Raw genomic sequence first — 11,018 nt, 5'->3', positions numbered from 1 at the left:
AATTAATCTAGCATTATTTAATCTAATTTAATCATTCCAAATTGAATTTTAATTAAACCTACCATAAAATCATATAATTCCTAACTAGCATACAACACTAATCAATTTCTGAATCAGTCGCCGATAAGGCTTTCAATTCGCAATTCGAAATTAAAATATGAACAGATCATTCAATGACAAACAGATAGAGATGCATTCTAAACAACACACTCACACAAACAATTTAGGATTTCATCATAATCAATCACTTATCATACTTAATCACGAATTAACACTAATCAGGGATGAGGGTTGTCACATTAGTTTTTAGTACAAAAGCTCAAACTTTCCTTGAATAATCATCAATGAAAGTAACAAAATAAAGTGCACCACTATGTGTTCTTACTTTCAAAGGACCACAAACATCTGAATGAATCAACTTCAAAACATTTTCTTTTCTAGAGGCAACATTTTTATGAAAAGAAACTCTATGTTGTTTACCCACCAAACAATGAACACAAGTTTTAAGATGTGTATCTTTCAAACTGGGTAGAAACTCTTTCTTGAACAAAACTTGTAGCCCTTTTTCACACATATGGCCAAGCCGCTTGTGCTACAATTCGATAAAAGTATTATCTTCAAGTGTATTGACAACACCTTTACAAAAAATTTTTTGCATCGAATAAAGTGTTTGAGTCTTCTTGCACTTAGCCACCACCAAAGAACCCTTTGTAAGCTTCCATATTCCATCACCAAATTTGTTGTTGTAGCCTTCATCATCTAGCTTCCCAGTAGAGATCAAATTGAGGTGAATGTTGGGAACATGCCTCACATCTTTAAGCAAAAACTTACAGTCCAAATTTGTTTCCAAGCAAACATCACCCATGCCAATAATCTTAAACAAACCTTCATTACCCATTCGAACAGAACCATAATCTCATTTGTTGTAGGTAGTGAAGAAATCAACTCGAGAAGTTACATGAAAAGAAGCACCAGAATCAATCACCCAATTACTCTCTTGGCCCACAAAATTGATACAATCATCTTCACAAACGACCATGAGATCATCGATAGTAATTGTCGTTGTGTCTTCTTGCTTCTAATCCACACTTTTGTTACGCCTTTTCTCCTTGTTCTTGAGCTTTCGGCATTCCCGCTTCATGTGCCCTTTCTCATGGCAATAATAGCACTCAATGTTTTTCTTTGAAAAAGAACCATCTTTGGATTTGTCACGGCTTTGATCACGGCCATGAGAAGTCTTACTCCTCCCCCTTATTTTGCTTCGGCCTCTCACAACAAATGCTTCCGAATGAGAGGAACCCGTTGATTTTCTTCTAGTTTCTTCATTCAACAAGCTACTAGTGACTTGGCCTATTGTGACAACTCCATCAGGTGCCGAATTACTAACCGTCACAACCAAAGTCTCCCAGCTTTCGGGCAAAGAACTAAGTAACATCAAAGCCTACAACTCATCATCAAAAATAATTTTCATAGAAGCAAGTTGGTTAGCAATACTCTTATTTCATTCAAGTGTTTTGGAATAGGGTTGTCATATTTATATTTTAAATTATACATTCGGGTTTGCTACTATCACCCTCAATAGGCTCATACAAATCTTTACAAAATAATAGGTGCTCTATTTTAGTTTTTCAAGTTACCCAATTGCTTCCATTGAAGCTAGACATGCGACCCACATTCCCCTCAATTGATTTACACAAATAATTAAACCAAAATAAACCGTAAGTTTTGATACCAGTTGTTAAGGAAAATATATGATTCCTCACTAGTAAATCAATTAATGGGAATAAAAACTAATGCGGAAAAATTAAATTAAAAGCAACACAAGAATTTTTACGTGGTTCCCTCAATATGAGTTACGTCAACGAAATCCGATTTTACTATCAACTAAAGAGTTTCCAAACGATTACAAACGAGACACGAATGGTCTCACAAAATCACCCTTAGATCAATTTCAAAGAATCACAAATAAATAAGAGGAAAGATCTCACCAAATATATAAATAAAAATCTTCGAAACAGAGTTGTAGAAGACTCAAAATAATAATCCAAATTAACTTCAAAGCAACCAAATCTTAAAATCAATGAAACTTCCAAACATCAAGATCAAAAAACCATACCCACCGAATTTTGCTACTGCCGTGGAAGCCCATAAACCAATATATATCTATATACATGGCAGCCCATAAACCAATATATATCTATATATATATATATATATATATTGTTGATTAATAAGTTTTTCTATCAAAAAAAATCTTAGTTATAATCAAACTGAATTGAATCTCTAAAAATTAGATATAATATATTAAAATATATTATACCTAAATAAAATCAAATTAAAATTCTTTAATAAATCAATTGAATCTCAAACTCTAATAAAAAAATATACCCCAACAACAGAACCTATGACACACCTCACAGATCTAGATTGGAAGAAATTCTTCACTTATCATTTTTATACTCCTGCTTTGAAAAGTAAGGAATTATTTGGCGCAGCAAGTGCAGCTTGACGAGCTGTAAATTTTGTTTTATTTTATTTTTTATTTTCTGAACCGTTGCTCTGCGGCGGGCAGTGATGCTAGAGTGGCATGTGTGTTTAGAAAGTAATTATTTTTTAATTTTTTTAATTGTTTGAATATTTTAATAAGTTATTTAATTTTTGTGTTTGAATAGATGAGATGAATTTTTATTTAAATTATTATATTAAAAAATATATTTGAAATAATAGTGTTACGTAAAATGATCAAAGTGCCCATATCAAAAACAATAAAATACCAAAAGGCAGCCTATGATGTGGCAGTGAGGACACTGCCAAAGCCAATCTTTGTTGACCTGGGTCCACAAATATATTACACAATTAAAGTATGGTTTGGCGTTAGTTACGATAGCTAATTTGTTGGTGTTAGAATTTTTTTAGTCTAATTTTTTTAATTTTATTTAGTTTTTGTTTTTAAATTTTTTTGATTTTTATAAAAAAAAAGTATAATAATTATGATTTGAATATGATATTTTATCCTTTTTTTTGTGGCTTATGTAGCCTGTATTGTTTTTTTTAATATTTTTTTAACTCTAAAATATTTATCGAAGGAGGGCTAAATTTGTTTGTAATAAATGAATTGAGTTGATGTTAGTTTGACAAAATAAATGAACATATTTATAAGTAATTTGTATATTAATTAGTATACTAACAAATCTTATGATATTATTATTGATCACATCTATTATAAAAATTATAATATCCAAAACTTATTACTCTTCCTATTTCAAAATATTAATTTCTTATTCGATTTTTTATTGTCTCAAATAATAGTTTCTTTTTAAAAATTAAGGAATAAAATAATATGAATTTTCTATTTTACCCTTCTTTGAAATTCATTATTAACATAAAAAGTACAATTATGACAACTGATATTTTAAAAAAAAATGTACTATGAAAGAGTGATTTTGAAAAATTAATATTTTTAAAATGTACTAATTATACTATCAAAAAAAAATTAAATTCTCCAAAATGTGTTCTTCAAACTCTCTATTCAGTGGGTGGGACAAATGATAAAAATGAGAGAGATGAAAGCCTTTTCATCAGTTGTCGTTCTTATTTTTGATATGAGCTAAAATTATCTTTTTACCACTATAGTGACATCCAACTAGACAGAAGCCATCCTACCTCAGCTAGTAAATCTACATACAGTAGCTTTTTTTTTTTTTTTTTTTCCTTTTCTTTTTTGGTAAAAGCGGTTAAAATAGCCTCAACCACGAATTGCTCAACACCACCATTTTTGTACACACAAGAAATGATCACACTTTTGTCAATTTGCAGGAATCTCTGGCAAAATTAAGTACCTCATTTTTTAACAATGATACATCTTTTTTATTTTAAAATTTTAATTAAGTTCTAATAATATAGTATGGAATAAAAATAAATAAAATCAAAATCAAAACATTACATTACAATGAGATCTACTCCCATTAGAACTCATTAAAATTATTTTATTAGAGTTTCTAATCATTTTTCTTAATTTTTTTGCTTTCACTGTTTCGGTTTTTATGGTACCATGTCCTTTTTTTGGGATCAGAATTTTTGATAACAAAAACTTGCATTGCATCAAACCCCATACAAAAACGAGAGTTTTCTTCTGTAGAAAAAAATGTCTTTTATGAATTATTTTCAAAATTTATAATTAAATATTTGAAACAAACATTTTGTTTTTATAAAATACGCATGCTTTCTTTTCATTAAAAACAGAATATTAGACGATGCTCAAAATATGTAATTGAATATATGTCTTTGTGAAATAGTTTATACAAATTGTAACAATTTTTTTTGCATCTTAATTTTCAAACCCAAAGTTTTTTTTGTTGTTATTGTTGTAATTGTCTCCAAAAATTAAAATATGATATAAGGATGAAATAGATTTTCACCCAATAGGTAAAGTAACGGTATAGATTACATAAAGTTTGGATAAAAGATCCCAATCTATCTTTTTTTTGTTATGTCTCTCTCTCTTTTGTTACGTAGAGTAATGGTATAGATTATTGCGTACACTGTTTTGTACAAATAAAAAAGAGAAATATCATATATTCCAAATATTCTATTAAATATTTTATCAAACCTGGGTGAGATTCACACAAATTTATATGTGTGTGGGTCTCATACCCATGTGAGAGATTTGATAAAATATTTGATAGAATATTTAGTATTCCTAACATAACTCAACAAGAATTGAGGCACAATAACCCACACTTTTGTCTATTTACACTTAGAAATATGTGTCAAAACGAAGTGCGTTAATGTTTTTTTGCTTTTGCTGTTTTTATTTTATTTTATTCTACCGTGTTCTTCATTTTGAGATTAGAGATGAAATTAAGAGAAAATTATAAGCAGCCGTGACCTCTTTGTTTTTCATAGTAATTTTAAGATATATATATATATATATCTTATTTTATAAATAATAAAATAACCTCTTAATATAAAAAGATATATATATATATATATATATATCATTCTTTATCATCTTACATTTTCTTTTATTTTTTTAATCAAGAAAATTTTTTTATCCGAAAAAAGATTACTCCTATGGTATTTAAATATTTTTTTATGTGTATATATAATTCATATATCATATTATACATATATATATATATATATATATATATTTGTATATATGATAAAAAAAATTTATTTGTCTTCAACCCTTTTGGTAATGAAATCTTGATTTTGTCCTGCTTGGAATGAGGATTGTTGATAACAAAAATTTGCATTTCATCAAAACTCATACAATTCAAAACCTATATAGAAACGAGAGTTTTCTACAGAAAAAAAAATGTCTTTCATGAATTATTTTTAAAATTTATAGCCAAACATTTTGACAAAAAAATTTTGTTTTTACAAAATACGCATGCTTTCTTTTTTGTAAAAAACAAAATATTAGACAATGATCAAAATATGTAATTGAAAATATGTTTTTATGAAATAATTTATGCAAATTATAACAATTTTTTTGCATCATAATTTTGTATGTTGAAAATGTTGGTTTGCGCGTTTGGCACGTCGATTTTGTTCAAAAATTTCACAATTTTTTTCAAAAGTCATGACCATACCAAACTTGTCAAATTAAAAAAAAAAAAAAAAAAAATTCACCCAATTGTTTGCGAAACTCTTGTTTCGATGACAAAAACAAACATGAAACAAGAATGGCCTGTGGAAATACGTACAAAATAACACTATTGCTCCAATGACCATATTTATTAACAATTGTAGAAATCTATTTTTCTGGTCGTTAAATCAGTTTTGTACCGTTCTGTTTTATTATGTTGCGATCACGATTTTGCATAATACAAATTCACTATTACCAATAGGAAAAGATTTCATGATGATCTAAAAGAAAAAAGATTTTGTCTTTTGATCTACACATAAATAAATCGTTAAAAAAATTGAATTTTATTTTACCCTCAACGGTTGATGACATTAATTAATTATTATTATTATTATTATTATTATTATTATTATTATTATTATATCTTTAACAAAGAAAAATTGAATGTCAACATAATCTTGTAATCTACTTCCCATTGCATAAATTAACAAAACTATCAACAAAGTTACTGCGTTTGCGCTCGTGCTGTCAAGGCGCCTGCAATAGTTGCCCTCACATTGGTCATTTTAATATCGTTATCTCTTGACATCATTATATCTCCAATCGTTGTCATTGTTGAATGGTCAAAAAAGTCCGACGTTTCATAGTTTTTGACATTTTGAATGTTTTGCGTTATTTGGGCCATTTGGTCTTAAGAATTTTGTGTATTGTTGTTGTGGTATAGTCTGATGGATAAGATTTTAAAATTGGAATATAGTGATAGTGAGTAGGACGAAACCAAACCTTTGTCTTTTGGCCAAAATTTGAATAAAAAGGTGAGTAATGTTAGAGGTTCATAATTTACTTACAATTATATGACAATGAATTGGGCATTATATGGTTGAATTTGCGACAAAAAAAAAATAAAAAATTAACATGCAATTTGCAATCAAGAGATAAGTCAAAAAAAAAAAAAAAAAAAACCTTAAAATTAAAAGAAGAGAGAAAATAAAAAATATAAGAATAAAAAAATTACAAAAGACAAAAGGAGGACGAGTACATGAAGTACTTTAAAGTAAAAAAAATACTAAGATAAAAAAGACATGAGAGTCAATACAAATTACATAAAAAATAATAATAATAATAATAATAAAATACACAAATAGTGAAGCCGAAAGCAGGCCAAAAGTGTAACAAGGATCCACTAAAGTGATTTTTCTCTAAAGTTTCTTAGAGTGCTATATTGTGTGATTGAGATTTATTGGCAAGTCACATCAATTTTTCTGATGTGACTTGCCAATAAATCTCAACCACACAATGTAGCACTCTAGGAAACTTTAGGAAAATTTCACTCTAGAGGATCCTTGGTGCCAAAAGTGAGCAAGGATCCCCTTTTGCATTTTTTTCTTGTATTTTTTATTTGTCAGTTTATTGGGCTCATTTTTAGGCCTAATTTTAATAATTTGAATTGTTCATATTTTAAGATTTGTTCAGTATATCATATCTGTAAAAAATTAAATTGATCGGATATCAGAAAGTATGTGTTCGGAAAACTTGAACTAAAAACTATTTTTTTAAAGAATTTAATAAACAGTTTTCCGAACACATACTTTCTGATATCCGATCAATTTAATTTTTTACAAATATAATATATTAAACAAATCTTAAAATACGAACGATTTAAATTATCAAAATTAAATCTAAAAGTGAACCCCATAAATTTACAAATAAAAAATACAAAAAAAAAATATATATATAAAGAGAGAATCCTGATTCGCCAGAAGCGGGGGCCACGGCGCCCTACCGTATGTGTCCGTCCCTGACAGTGAGTGCCATTGACGTTGTCTCAAAGCATGATACACGATGATGATGATGATGATGTTGAGATATTTTCTAATTAATAACTATTATGAATTACATATAATTCTGTTTTTGTCCTCTATTAGTTCATTTCCATTGCATCATCTTTTTCGTGTTTGTGCCTATGTTTTTTTATCAAAATTTTTTTTCCCATATTTTTTTTGCTATTTTTGAAAGTTGATTTTATGAAAAAATTACATCCTCCTCTTTTAAAATACGAGTTATTTTCATAATTTAAAAAATTTAATTTCATTCTTTTAATTTCTAATCATATAATAAATGAATATTTTCATTAATAAATAATGAAATCAATTAGTATCAGTTTTAATGATATCATAAATATATTTTAATTAAGAATTTAAGTAATTTATTGTTATATGAAAGATTAGTTAGAATTTTTTTTATAATTAATTTTATAAAATAAAAAATTTTGACAAGAAATTATTTGTAATTTCTAGAAGTAAGAACCTAAAAAAACTACTTATTTGCCTTTTATCTTATTTGGGTGATATTATCTCTCTATTTTTTTGTATAATTTTTTTTATAAAAAGTTAAAAAAATTATTTAAATAGTCTACTCCTAAACCAACCTATAATTGACTCTAAATTTTATTATCATTTATCATTTTCCATCACATTTTTTAAAATAATATCTCCTTTGAATTTTTGTTGAAAAATATATGAAGTCTTACAATTTGATATAATTATAGTATTAAATTTTATTAAAAATCTAATTTAAATAACAATTATTAATTTTTTAATTATAAAAAAAGTAATTTCTTGATAAATGTTTTTTGGGGTTTTTTTTTTAAGCTCCCTAATAATAACAATTTTCTGCATAAAGGACATTAAAAAATGTAATACTGCCTCAGGTCCCTAACCAAAATACCCACGCATTTTATCAATTTCTTGGACCAAAATACCCTACGTCTGTTCATCTTCAAATGAGTTGAATGTTGACAAGATCAGCAGAGATGAGCTTTACGAGTATTGGTCTCAAGTCATTGATCAGAGCTTCGATTCTCGACTCCAGATCTTCTTCGACATGTATGCATTATTATTTTTTCTTTTCAAAAAAATTTAATAGATGTATATATATATGATACATACATATATATATATATATATATATATATATATATATATATATATATATATACAATTTGTTGCTTACTGTCTTGACTAGTATATATATGATAATTAATCAATTAAGACCATTTGCAACCATAATCAAACAGTCACTCTTGGTTATCTTATCTATGGTTGCAAACATATATATATATATATGATACATACATATATATATATACAATGTCAGCACATATATATATATATATATATCCAGTGTTGAATATAACATCTTCAGGTTCAAAATTTCTCTGAGTGTTGAATATAACGTCTTTTGATTTTTTGGGTTTAGTAGAATTGGAGTTTTTTCTGGAAAAGCAATATTTGGACCCCTACTTGAAGAATATTGGAAAAAGAAGCTTGAGGAAGAGGCAGCAGTAGAGGAAGGCTTAAAGTAATCCAGAGAAATTTGAATTTTCTCTGGATTTAACCCAGAGAAATTTGAATTTTCTCTGGATTCAACCCAGAGAAATTCATACCATTAAGTTTAAAGAAAATCTATCACAAACTCATAGAAGAACTATTAATTTGTTTGTGCAGGAAATTGTGATTGAATCAGCAGCAGCAAAACCAATGACAAATTGATAAAATCAGAGTTTTATCGTTCCAGAGAAATTCTGGACCAGAGAAATTTGAAATTTCTCTGGGTTGAATCCAGAGAAATTCCTGCGAAGTCCAGAATTTCTTTGCTTCCAACTGATGATGGGTTGCTTTCCTTCCAACTGTCAAAATTGAACTGCTTTCTGTACATTTGGGGCTTCTTATTGAAGCTTCTTGTGTTCTTGTTTTTGTAAATTTCTCTGGCTTGCTACTACTCTATTGGTGTGGCTAATTTTCTCTGGCATTTATAATTTTCTCTGGCCAAATTACTTTTCTTACTTGTGTGTCTAATTTTCTTTGGCAGCATTTATAATTTTCTCTGGCCACATTATGTTTATGTCTTGTGTCTAATTTTCTATGGCATATTTATTTTGTTCAATGCTACCTTGTAATTTTCTCTGGGATTACAAGGTAATTTTCTCTGTCAAGGTAATTTTCTCTGTAATTTTCTCTGTTGCTACCTTGAAGAACCAATAAGCATCAAGATCAAGACACCAACTTCAAGGGTGATTTTCACTCAACTACAAGCTTAACATTTTCTCTGTCATTTTCATTGGATTATAATAACAAACCTATGATTTTCTCTATACTACAAAGAAAAGTCCAGAAACATGAATAGTGCAAAAAAAAAAAAAATGAAAAGTGCAAAGAAAACATATCAGAAAACTTTGAAAAGTGCAAACATATAAAAACACAACATATAAGTCCAGAGAAATTTGTAATACTTATCATTTGTAATACAATCATATGATTTTCTCTGGACTACAAAGAAAAGTCCAGAGAAATTTGTGAACTTATGTTTATGTCTTGTGTCTAATTTTCTATGGCATATTTATTTTGTTCAATGCACCATTTCCTCAAAATTTCTCTGTCGTGTAATTTTCTCTGTCATGTTTATGTTGCTACCTTGTAATTTTCTCTGTTGTGTAATCATTGCTACCTTGTAATTTTCTCTGGGATTACAAGGTAATTTTCTCTGTCAAGGTAATTTTCTCTGTAATTTTCTCTGTTGCTACCTTGAAGAACCAATAAGCATCAAGATCAAGACACCAACTTCAAGGGTGATTTTCACTCAACTACAAGCTTAACATTTTCTCTGTCATTTTCATTGGATTATAATAACAAACCTATGATTTTCTCTATACTACAAAGAAAAGTCCAGAACCATGAATAGTGCAAAAAAAAAAAAAAAATGAAAAGTGCAAAGAAAACATATCAGAAAACTTTGAAAAGTGCAAACATATAAAAACACAACATATAAGTCCAGAGAAATTTGTAATACTTATCATTTGTAATACAATCATATGATTTTCTCTGGACTACAAAGAAAAGTCCAGAGAAATTTGTGAACTTATATTCACTTTCAATATAACAAAAACAAAAACACATTAACATCAAGAGACAAAAATATATTAAACACAAGCACATAAAAAAATCACAGAGAAAATCTGTTATGTTCACAAAACACTTAATTCAAAAAAAAATTTAAAAAAAAACAAAACATTTACTGCTCTATTGCTACGTCTGTAAATTTCTCTGCCTACTTACAATTTTCTCTGTGATTTTCACTGCACTACAAGTTTACAATTTTCTCTGTGATTTGAGTTCAATTATAGTAACAAACCTGCAATTTTCTCTGCACTACACAAAAAATGCAAAGTGAACAAAAAACAGAGCACAAAACGCAGAAAAACAGAGCACCAAAAAGGAACTCATAACCATGTTGACAGAGAATGAAAAAGCAACTCCAAAAATCAAAATCAACTCCATCGAAAATTCATCAATAATAGATAATGAAAAATTAACTTCAAAAATCAAAAAGAACAACACTGAGTTCGTCTCTCTCACATTGATCAAAA

General features: G+C 27.9%; 1 long non-coding RNA gene across 1 annotated transcript; it reads left to right on the top strand.

The window, feature by feature from the left end:
- The first annotated feature begins 8,244 nt into the window (after window positions 1-8,244).
- Window positions 8,245-10,370, top strand: LOC145806680 (uncharacterized). Its single transcript, XR_014350077.1, has 2 exons — window positions 8,245-8,478; window positions 9,100-10,370. It is a non-coding gene; the product is annotated as an uncharacterized LOC145806680 (long non-coding RNA).
- Window positions 10,371-11,018: the final 648 nt, after the last annotated feature.

This window comes from Camellia sinensis, chromosome 14, assembly GCF_055761805.1.
Source record: "Camellia sinensis isolate YWXY chromosome 14, ASM5576180v1, whole genome shotgun sequence".
In the NCBI taxonomy this organism is placed as follows: domain Eukaryota; kingdom Viridiplantae; phylum Streptophyta; class Magnoliopsida; order Ericales; family Theaceae; genus Camellia; species Camellia sinensis.
Note: the sequence above shows the minus strand (reverse complement) of the source record. Positions and strands in the feature narration are given on the sequence as shown.